Source organism: Vicia villosa, unplaced genomic scaffold (genome assembly GCF_029867415.1).
Source record: "Vicia villosa cultivar HV-30 ecotype Madison, WI unplaced genomic scaffold, Vvil1.0 ctg.000218F_1_1, whole genome shotgun sequence".
Classification (NCBI taxonomy): domain Eukaryota; kingdom Viridiplantae; phylum Streptophyta; class Magnoliopsida; order Fabales; family Fabaceae; genus Vicia; species Vicia villosa.
The window spans coordinates 239,022-250,590 of record NW_026705082.1 but is presented as its reverse complement, the minus strand read 5'-3'; the positions used below and the strand labels follow the sequence as shown (position 1 = coordinate 250,590).

At 35.9% G+C, this 11,569-nt stretch overlaps 2 pseudogenes; one reads left to right on the top strand and one right to left on the bottom strand.

The window, feature by feature from the left end:
* Positions 1-2,642: 2,642 nt before the first annotated feature.
* On the bottom strand, positions 2,643-4,402 carry LOC131625466 (nucleolar complex-associated protein 2-like; annotated as a pseudogene).
* Positions 4,403-5,362: 960 nt separating this feature from the next.
* LOC131625465 (probable E3 ubiquitin-protein ligase RHY1A) lies at positions 5,363-10,335 on the top strand (annotated as a pseudogene).
* Positions 10,336-11,569: the final 1,234 nt, after the last annotated feature.

The following is an 11,569-nucleotide window of genomic DNA, read 5'->3' as shown; positions in this document are numbered from 1 at the left end:
CAAGATTTCGACAACCTTATTGCTCTAATTGATGAAGAGATACCCCCACCAGAACCTCCTGATAGAATCTCGATTGTGATGTCAATGTATGGTGAATCAATGGCCACCGTCAAGGTAACTCTTAACACCACTCAATCTTCTTACTTTGCTCGGTCACTGCCTCATTTAGGGTTCTCACCGCCATATTCTAAGCAACCCCTCCACCCTTTAGTTAATAATCTAACATCAGTCAACACAGTCAGCTTTTTTGCTCTCATCTTTGCAAATCCAGATCTGGATTGTTCGCCACTCTTTTTGAGCTTAGATATCATAGGTACTATTAAGGAAAGCATAATAAAAGTTCTCATGAATTGGAGTAGCTTATCCAAGTTAGGGGTTGGTGATATTAATTTTGTGTTGTGTAACTCTATAGTTTATCAAACTAGGCTTGTGAATTGGACAAGAAATCTTGAAGTTGGTATTCCTTCCCTTCTTAAAGATGGAATCAATTTGTTTGTTTGTATTGGAGAATATGATCTAATCTCTGACTGGCTTGGTAGTTCAAGATGGGTTTATGTCATGGAATGGTTTGGCCAAAAAGAATTTATCAACTCACCCAAAGTTTCTTTCATAGTTGATGAGTCAGAAACTGAAGATGAAGAAAAGAAACAGGAAGAATCGAAACAAGAAGAATTGAAAGAGAAGGTTCTTTTTTTTCACTGTGTTATTGATTCACCTTGGTGTCTTGTGACTGGTGAACATGGAAAGAGTCACAAAAGCTCCGACATTATGGGACAATAGCATGGATATGTACATAAACGACAAGAAAACAATGGAGATTAATACAAAGAACTCCATGATGGAGGGGCTGAGGAAGTGTGATGATACTGAACCATATGACAAATTTGGAAAAGACATTGTTCTCTTGCTCTTTGAGAGTGTTATTCTCAATTCTGTGTTCAGCCTTGATGAGCCAAACATCTTTAGAAATAGGATCCACAAAATGTTGAAGTTTGAATTGAGCAATGATGAAGATGATGTTGAATCTGATGTTGAAATGTTGAAGAGCTATGAAACTTTATGTTCTCATATTTTTCCTGATAGTGATAACTTAAGAGGTGATGGAATGATAAGGACAATTATAAATAGGTGGGGCAGAAAATGTGATTCTAGCCATTTATTCATAACCCCCATGTATAACCTTAAGATTATTAAAACCAAGTATTTCTTCAAAGATGTTGTTTATAATCTTAAGGCTTCGGTCAACATGATTGTAATCCACAAAAGATCAAAGCAACTTCAAAAGGTAGACAACACAATGGTAGTGTTACACAGTCCTGCACTTGCAGCAAGTCTTAGAGGAATTCTCATTTGTATATTTACCATGATTAATGCATTAAGCCTTGCAACTTTGATAAATTCATTTGAATTTATAAAGGTAGTGAGTGTGATGAAAGGTAAAAAGGAGAAAGGGAAAGCCATCGATGTATCGAGCCCCGTCAGTGGTGAAGACAGTGATGATAAACAATTTCCTTCCTTTCCCTCTGTTAGATTCTCTTCTCGCAACGCTTTTTCCATATACGATTTCGTTAAGGTAAAGGTGTGGTTGGGTGACAAGGCAGATCATTACTATGTTCTTTCCAGATTTTTGCTCAGTAGAATGCTAACTGTAACCAAGATTCCAAATCATGTAGCTATCAAATTGCTCTCGAATTGAAGAAGTTGCTCATAGACAACAACCTTGTAGATGTCTCTCAGTCTGATTTGGAAGCCAGCATGTTTAATCTTATGGGGCGGCGAGGATATGGAAAAGAGTGCATAAATCGTTATAAGATGGTTACAAGATTTCACCATCAAAGAGTTCCCCTGGTAATCCTTGTCAGTGGAACTGCTTGTGTTGGGAAGTCTACAATTGCCACAAAGCTTGCACAACGGCTAAATTTGCCAAATGTATTACAGACAGATATGGTTTACGAATTATTGTGTACTTCAACGGATGCACCATTGGCTTCAACTCCTGTATGGGCCCAAGACTTCAATTCATCAAAAGAGTTAATAACTGAGTTTTGTAGAGAATACATGATTGCTCGTAAAGGTTTGGGTGGTGACTTGATAAAGGCAATGAAAGATGGAAAACCAATTATAATTAAGGGAATACACTTGGATCCTAGCATTTATTTAGTAGAAGAAATCACAGTGCTGTAAGTGCTGGAAATAATAATGGAAGACAACCTCTTGACATTTATCTTGTTGATTCTACTATGGATTTTAAAGTACACTGGAACTTTGGTGAGAATTTGGATTTTGTCTAAAGCAATTAGAATGGTACTCTTTCAAATAGTGGAGTTCAAGAAATTTATTCAAGAGTCTAACTTTTATGACCGAACCTTGAGGACAAGGTTCAAGTGAACCCGACGGCAATGATAGGAGGTGCAATTAGATATTTTAATTAGTAATATAATCATGTTAGTTGTTATTTGATTTAAATGTTTTGTTGAATTGGACTTTTCATTTGGGCCTTCTAGTTTAGTGTCACTATGAGTACTATATATGTAGTGTCTTTGACACAATTAAGGGTATCAAAGAAATCAATGTTATTTTTATATTTTTATCTCTATTTTCTTAGCTTATTTTTAATGTCTTTCTCTTTTTATTGTTGAACCCTAAATTGATAGTCTTGGTAGGATTAGCTTCCTATCACAGTACCCTTGGATCAAGACGGTCCAAGTATTAATATCAGGCCTGCAATCGCAATCTTGCATCTCCTCGATTACCTTATGCGCTTCTTCGAACCTCCTCGTCTCGCAAAGACCGAAAATAATTTGACAGTACGTGATGTTATCCGACTTATCACTTCCTGAGATGCTCTTTAAAAGTATAACACAATCCGAAACCGACGGCTTATATGAACTATCCATCACATGCTCATAAAGTTTCACCGCATCCTCCATTATCCTATTCTTTTGAAGTTGTCTCATTTCTCTTCGAAACCTCTCAACTTTGGTCAATTTGCAAAAGCGACGCAACCTCACAATTGGAATAAAGGGTAACTCCATGAACGCAACAGAATAACTCCACAGTGCTAGGTGTTCCGCAAGTTCTTCAACCACAGAAAAAACACAAGCCTCTTGAAATGCTCGTGTCTTTAGAATCGGCTTGCTAACCTTCAATATGTTGCGTAAATCAACAGCTTTGCCAACACCTCCTGTAGGGGGTCGACTCAACTTTTTCATCTCGAGCATATCCAAAAGGCTGTAGATACTAGTACAAATGATTGAGTGCAAGCAACAAGCTGGTTTAGCATCAAGATACATCTCAACCTAAGGGAAATATATCTAGTTATGGGAACTAGACAGGCTACCCCAAAAATTATTTGGGTTAACTGATATGCAAGTTGCTTAAAGTCAGATTGTGAACCGTAAGCACGGATAGCATCGGTCCAAAGTTCAAGACAGTTAGTGAACTTCCATTCATAAACCTTGCGAAAAGCTTCCTTAATTTTTGTATTAAGTCGTCCCTCAAAATCATGGTCAGCTGTCGGATAAAAATGAAGGCACGTTGATATGCATTTGGAAGATCCACACCGAGAAGTTCAATGACACAGTTGCTAAGAAAACAAATGTGTTTAAGTTTCACAGCATTTACAAAATGGCAATTCGAAACATAGGCTTTATAATTTCCTTTGAAGCATTCATATATGCAGCCAGATCCAATACAAATGCATAACTCTCGCATAAATAAGCACGAAACAACCGGAAGGGCACCTCCACCAGTACCCCAGAAATGAAGAGACACCTTAATGTATTTCCTTAGGAGCGAAGGAAAAGCAGCCAATAACACTGAAGAATATTTAAGCCGATGTAAAGTAAATGATATCATGTGCTACTCATTCATTTGGTTCAAAATATGGAAAGCATTTCCAAGGTAAGACTTCACTATATGGCCATAAATCCTCCAATGTTTTGTGGTCATTAAATATGTTACCATCTGTTTTCTTCCACCGATAACAGGAATCTTCAACAACTTTCTTAGTATTCCATCCATTTCATTAAGTATGGTAAACATTATTTTGTTGAACACATCACTAGACATTACACTAAGCTTTTCCATAGACTCATTCTCCTCATCATCACCATAATGGCACGTAGCCCTAAAAGCCTTCATCAAGGAACGAACCGCATTTAAGCTCCCATTTTCTTTAATTGATTTCAACCACAAATCAACCATAGCAGTGGTTATAACTTTCTGAGAAGATTTTTTTCCTTCCTTGAACCTCATGCTCAGTAGCTTCCTCATCTACATGTAGATCTCCATCTTCCAAATCAGCAGCCAAATCTTCCTGGTTCCGAGTTGCGAGAACTCGGTTAGCGAGTGATGAGTTGAAGAATCTGAGGGAAGAGGATATTGCCTCTGGTGATGACATGTTCGGCGGGATGAGGTTTGGGTTTTTTGGGTAAGGAGCGAACTACTCGGTTGAAAATCGTAGCTAGGAACAATATCGTCACTTTCGATTTCGTTATTATGAGTGAATGATAAATCAATTTCTTTGTGTTGTTGTTCATCACCATCATCTTCAAGTACTTGTTGTTGGTGGTGACGAGGGAGCTTGAGTAGGTCGATGAAATCATTGGTGGAAGGAGCAGGAGATCCATGAGAGAGATTCAGATCCATTATCTGCTTGTCCATAAACGGTGACATATTTGTTGATGTTGTGCCCATCGCTGAAATCAGAGGTCTTTGAGACACATGTGGCAAAAGATTTTTGGTGGGTTTTGATATGGGGAAAGAATAGGGTGTGGATTTGGTATTAAAAAATGATAAATAGGTTGGCCTATATATACATATATAGACCAACCTATAAGGCTTCTTAACTAATATGAATTAATTGAAAACCTTAATGAAAAACTTACTTTTAAATAGGCTTTCAGAGTAGACCAGACTTTTAAAAAGGCCATGCCCGACCGACAAAAAAAGCCTATAGTAGACAATAGGTCAGACTTTTATCATAGGTCAGACTCGGGCCTTCTATAGCCTAGCCTAACCTAACCTATTTCCACCCGTAAAAAAGAGGAATGCGTAATTGAATTTATTTCTTTATCTAATAACAAACCTACTCCCTCCGGCCATACAACTTAAATTCTTTAAATATATTTATATAAATTGTTTGAATTAATCTATTTAAACTAATTATTAATATGAGTGGTATGAATATTTAAAAAATATAGTTGGGTGGTTTAACCAATTGAAAAATATAAAATAATATATTTTATCGAGTATAATCCATTTATACTATCAAATTGGGTGACACCAATGTGAGTGCTATTAGTCCTTATTATTGGCACTAGCTAGTTGCTGAATTTTGACGTCTACCCACTGTGCAACAATGTTTGGTGTGGTACAGGTGAACAAGCTACTACTCCATAAACCATCTAACACACCTATTAATTTATTAACTTGTTCGTTGACTCCACTCTTACAATTTAAGAGTATGGTTTAATGTTTCAACTAATTAAATTCAACATTCCTTGCGTATTTTCGTTGACCTTCAAGGCTTCAACCTAACATATACTAACTAATATCAACTAAAAAGGACAGGTTTTACCCTGATTACCTTTATTGATTGCATTGTTTCAAATTTTATTCCCCACAGATAATCGAGTCCGCCTCATATCATATTTCATTCAAAATAAAAAAGAGTCCATGCATTGCATTCCATTTGCATATGAAGGACAAAAATTGTGTACTTTGTATTTAAGCCTCTTCACATCTCCGATAGAAGAAACTTAAATAGGGGCATCTGTCGCACCCCAATTTTTGACCTACATATTTCGTTCATTTGATAGTATCGCATTCATATTTAGTGTGCATTCATTCATCGCATTTTTTTTTGCATAACTTGAAAATCGACTTTTTTATTAAAGTCAACAAAAATAGCTTAGATAGTTTAGATACTTTTTTTATTTTTTAGTCTATGATTTAAATAAGGTTAATTTTTATTTCATTTTTATTTATTATTATTATTAACATATTTTTTTGTTATTATTATTATTATTATCAGTTTTCATTATTGTTATTATTATTATTTTTGTTCTATTGTCACTTATGTCAAAGAAAAAAAGAAAAGGCCAAAGGATGCTTTAAGGGTCCATAAAAACAGAAAAGGCCCAATTCACACAAAAAAAATAGTCAAACAAAAAAGGGTTCTCCTTCATCTTTCTCTATCCCACGCCTCTGCTATGCTGCTCCAAACTCTGCACAAATCCCTGCTATCTCAAAACAAGCAATGGTCCAAAATTGCTGCACCTCATTGCTGTCCAAAACCTGCTGCTACAAGCCATACATAACAAGCCAAAGATTACACAAAAGGGGCATCACACAAAACCTGCATCACACAAAACCTGCATCAAAAGCACAAAATCAGTTGACAAAAATGTTCAAAAACCTCTTGATTTTTCCCCCCAAAACCCACTCTAATCCCTCTATAAAAAGCTCAGCAGCACCATATCAAACGGAGGAACGAAAATAAAAAACCTTTGCCTTAATAGTACCTCAAAATCTCTCCAAGTCCTTGGACCTCACAAACTTCACTCCAATAAACACTCAGTAATCTTTCACCATCAATACACACAAACTTCAACCTCACCTCAATCTGAATCGCAAAACTCCCTTCATACTACAAACAACATCAACCATAACACACCTCCCACCCTCTTAAACATACAGCAGCGAAACCTCATACCAACACTCCATAAAATACACTCAAAATTCACACTCACCCTTCTCACAACATCTTCACTCATAAACCTTCAACTCAAATCCAAAAATTTCTACCACACAAACTCATACAACCTTACTATCATTCAAACCAAAACCGTGATATTCACAGCCCTGAAACAAACCTCACAAATTTGTACAACAAACCCGTTCGCACACAAACACAAAACACTCAGCTCTCAAACGCGGTAGCAATACACAAGAGAAAGAAGGAGAAGAAGTGGAATACGTAAAGCAAGGGATCTGGGATTTACCAAGAGAAGGTCGTTGTTGAAGAGTCAAAGCTCAGTGGATCCTCTGGTACCGTTGATTGTTGTAGCTTTGCTCAATTTTTTGTTTGTTTACCTTTTCATCTTACTAAGCTTGTAATATCAACATGTAACTGTAAACCATATGATTAAAATTAGGGTGTTGGGATTAATTGGGGTTGAGGGCATTTGGTTGTTTGTTATCTGATTTTGTCTGAGCTCAAAAGCTCTTTCAATGGCGCGAGAGAGTGAGATCTGAGAGAAGAAGATCTGTTTTTTTCTTTTTTATTTTCTTCTGCGTGGACATGAAGGGGGCCGAGTGTGGTCCCTAGGTTTTTTTTTCTAACCCATTTTGTTTGAAGGACAAACCGGATTTCCTCGACCCGGCCCAACACTTTTTTCTTTTTTTATTTTCTTTTATTGATCTTATTCTTTGTCTTCATGTATTGGGCCTTTCTTGGACGAATTTGAACAGGCCCATCTCCTTTTATTCACACACCCTCATTTATTTTTGTTAATCTATTTTACTTAACTATTTTCAACTTTGTTTTATTTTGGTGTTTGATTTATAGTATAAAATCATAAAAATATTTATTGTTTATTTTATTTACTAGGTTTATTAAATAATTAAAAATATCTTATTTAAATGTATATTTAAGATTTATCCAAAATATTTAAAATGATACAAAAAAACAAAGTTCTTTGCAATCGAATCGAGTTTTGAGTTCTAATGGAAAAGGAGAGTTCGTACGTACTTGTACGATTTGTCCTAAAAGTATTTGGGTGATGGTCGTTAAGCTTTTATTCGAATACTTTGATTCCATTAAACGCTCCATAAAACTCGATTTAATTCACCATTTTCTTTACAAAAAAAACACTTTCATTTAATCAAATCATTTTATCTATAATGGAAAGAAGAGTTTGTACGTACTTGTACAATTTGTTCTTTAAGCATTTAAGCGATGGCCGTTAAGCCTTTGTTTGGATGTTTAGACTCCATTAAAGACTTCATAAAAAACTTGTTTTAGCGAGTTCCTCTTTCAAGTATCTTAAACGATGGCCGTTAAGCTTTTGTTTAAATACTTGGATCCAATTAAATGTCTTTCAACTCATCAAATCATCTTCATCACCTACGAGGAGGTTGTACGTACTTGTACAATTTTCTCTTTCAAACATTTGGGCGATGGCCGTTAAGCTTTTGTTTAAATGTTTGATTTCTCTTAACAAACAAACTTTCAATTCATTCACACCCTTTTACATTTTAAAACTCTCTTTTTCATAAAACGAGACACTTATTCAATTTCAATACGAACATACTTCCACATGTGAAGATCTAACATCTTCCACTCGAATGCGATGATGGCCAAAATCACGTCTTATCTTGATTTAGTTATCCATTCTTGTAGTGATATCATATCCATGTGCGCGTAGTATTTCCATTTGAAAGAGATCGAGTACCTCTCGCTAAAATCAATCAACAAAACAAATTCGGCGTTTTAGCCCGAACTACGATTGCTCTGACTTTCCCATTGCACTAGGGAATACGTAGGCACAAGATACAAACGTCTTGGCGAGCACAATAATAAAAAATCTTATTTTGTTTCTTTCTTCTTTCCAACCTAATAAATAACGCAAATAGATAATAAGCTAACAATAAATCACAAGAATAACTAAATGGGTCCCATCGAGTACGATGGAGGTGAGGGGTGCTAATACCTTCCCCTTGCTTAACCGACTCCCGAACCCTAATTTGGTTGCGATGACCATCTTATCCATTCCTTTTCTCTTTTTGGGTTTTATCGATATTTTCCCTTTCCTTCTTGGAATAAGTAAAGTTCGGTGGCGACTCTGTTGTACTTCGAACGCGTGAAAACGCGTCGAGTCACATTTTTACCGCTACAGTTGCGAAATAGTGGTCGTGTTTAGATGTCAAATTGTCGCGAGTTCTCTTCTTATTCCTTTTCTTTCACTTTTGAGCTCGATTTTTGATGTGAAATCATTGTTGTGATGTTATTCATTGTTGTTGTAGGTTGTGGACTTGTGGTTTATGAATCGGTGAAAAATTATTGTTGAGTTTATTGTTTCATGCTATGCACATCAAGTGTTCGATGAAATGCATGAGTCGTGTTCTTTTGTTTTTCTAAATTGATACGGTGGATTAGGGTTTTGTTTTGGTTATTTTTGATACTGTGAAATTTGATCGACTCAATTTGGTGTTTGTTAGAAGCGTGCTTCTGATAGATTTGATGCGAGTTATCGACGGTCTTTGTTTCATGATAACTTTGATTCTAGAGAAAGTGTAAGAGGTATTCCAAATTCGAGTGGTGGTAACGGATTACCTGTAGGTGTGAGATTTGCGCGAGAAAGACTCCTTCAGAGGTTGAGAGGAGAGCCTGTAGATAGAAACATGTTTGATTTTCAATTTGTTTCTCTTCATTTTCTTGAAAATGCATGCTATAAATAATAATATTACTATGTTTGTAGAACTAATAGTCTGCTACTATATCAAATGTAAGGTTGGGTATTTGAGGTTAAATTGTGAGTTTGAAATGCTAGTATGTGAAATCAATTTATTTGTGACATGATTGTATAGTAAATTTGTCTCTAAGATTAGCAACAAAGGTCATCTTCATTTTTTATTGATTTATGAGTTATGTTATATAAAGTAGAGTAAATTAGCATTTTGCTCCTCGAAATTTTAAGCGTTAAATAGTTTAATTCTATTCAAATTTGCATAATTGCAATTTTCTCCTTTAAATAAAATATTTGGGTCCTTTTTTATAAGTCGATTGTTAGAAAGAATGCCACTGCGCATTTGACATTAAATTTTCTTCTGTATAATTTTTTGGTTGTTTGTTCTTGAAGGCCTGCCATTGCCTTTGATGAAGTTTGAATTTTTACATTATTTTTCAGGGTTGGTTTTCTCAGGTAAAATAATAGAGATCCAATTGATGAGGAGGATCAAGAAAGTGAGTTATCAAGTGAAGTTGTAACTGAGGATTCTTTAGTTACTGACTTGAATTCTCAAATGGCAAGGTTCCAGCTCTTGCAAGAAACATCTACAAAGACATCGGGTCTCACTCAGGAGGCCCTTGCCTGTTTCCACCTTGAAGTTTTTATCAGCATCAATACAAAATCAAAATCCAGGATACTGCAAGATTGTGGGATATGCTTGGAATCTTTCATTGAGGGAGATAAACTAATCCATTTACAATGTGGACATAAATTTCAGTCTGCTTGTTTAGATCCTTGGATTCGCAGTTGTGGAGACTGCCCATACTGACACAAATGTATAGTTGTAAGTAGTTTATTTCCGAAGAATGAAGCTGTGTAGTTGCCTAGATTTTCTTTTGTTAAATTTTTGGTCATTAAATTTTTTGGTAGATTTCCGGTCATTAAATTTTTTGCCGAGGCTATACATTTTTCTGGCTTCGCCATTGGGTAGAGTATTCCAAGTCGAGAAATTACAACCATCAGCGGTTTTACATATCAGACCCAACCAACACCACGATCTATAGATAATTGCCGACATACAATCATCAAAATTAGGGGTGGCAAACGGGCATGCCCGCCCCGCAAAAGCCCGCAAAAAACAGGACGGGACTGACATAGTTAAGGACGCGGGCCTAAAACCTAGCCCCGTCCCGCAATAAAGTGAGGGCGGGGAAAGCCCGCGGGCACTGCATCTTTTAAGCCTAAAAACACAAAAATTTATGTAAATGCACATGCCCGCAAAAGCCCGCGTAAAAACGGGACAGGGCAGAGCAGACACATTATAGGGTGAGGGCCTAAACCTTTGGTCCGCCCCGCACTAAAGTGTGGGCAAAACGGACATGCCCAATGAGATGGGTCCATTTTGCCACCCCTAATCAAAATTAAAGCTTCCTCCTTTAAAAATGATAGCATTACAATGTCATTAACTAATCTAGTTTCGACAGGCAACATTTTTGCACTACAATAGATAATCGATCAATAGCAGACTCACGACCACTAGTGAGGATCCATCAAAATAGACATATGAATTTTTATCTCTCACATTTACTTGTTTTATTCTTGATTCCCCTTCCGATCTTTCTCTAAGTACATGTATATATTGACAAATTTTAGAACACCTGATATGTACAATTTCTTATTGAAATTAATGCATATGTTACATGATGCGTTTGATTCGCAGAACAATACCATAAATCATCAGACAAGAATGGCCCGTGACGAGTATTCACATGGTTTGGCAATTGGATTATTCATGCAAATCATGATATGCACTTCATATTACCATATGTTTATAGCATAATCAGTACTAGTAATTACTAAAGTAATTCTAGTTTTTTCTGAATTTTTTGAAATTTTGATAAAAATGATGAAGATGTTCATGAAGATGATGAAGAAGAAAAGAGGAAAAATATAAGATACATGAAGATTATGTTAAGAAATGTCGTTGGATTTAACTCATTTCTATAAAATCGGCTAATAGCATGAAGATTGCCCCCATTTATAAGCATATGTTCAGCTATATATTGTTCGATGTGAGACTCTTAACAGATTATTAGGTGTTGATAGCATCAAGA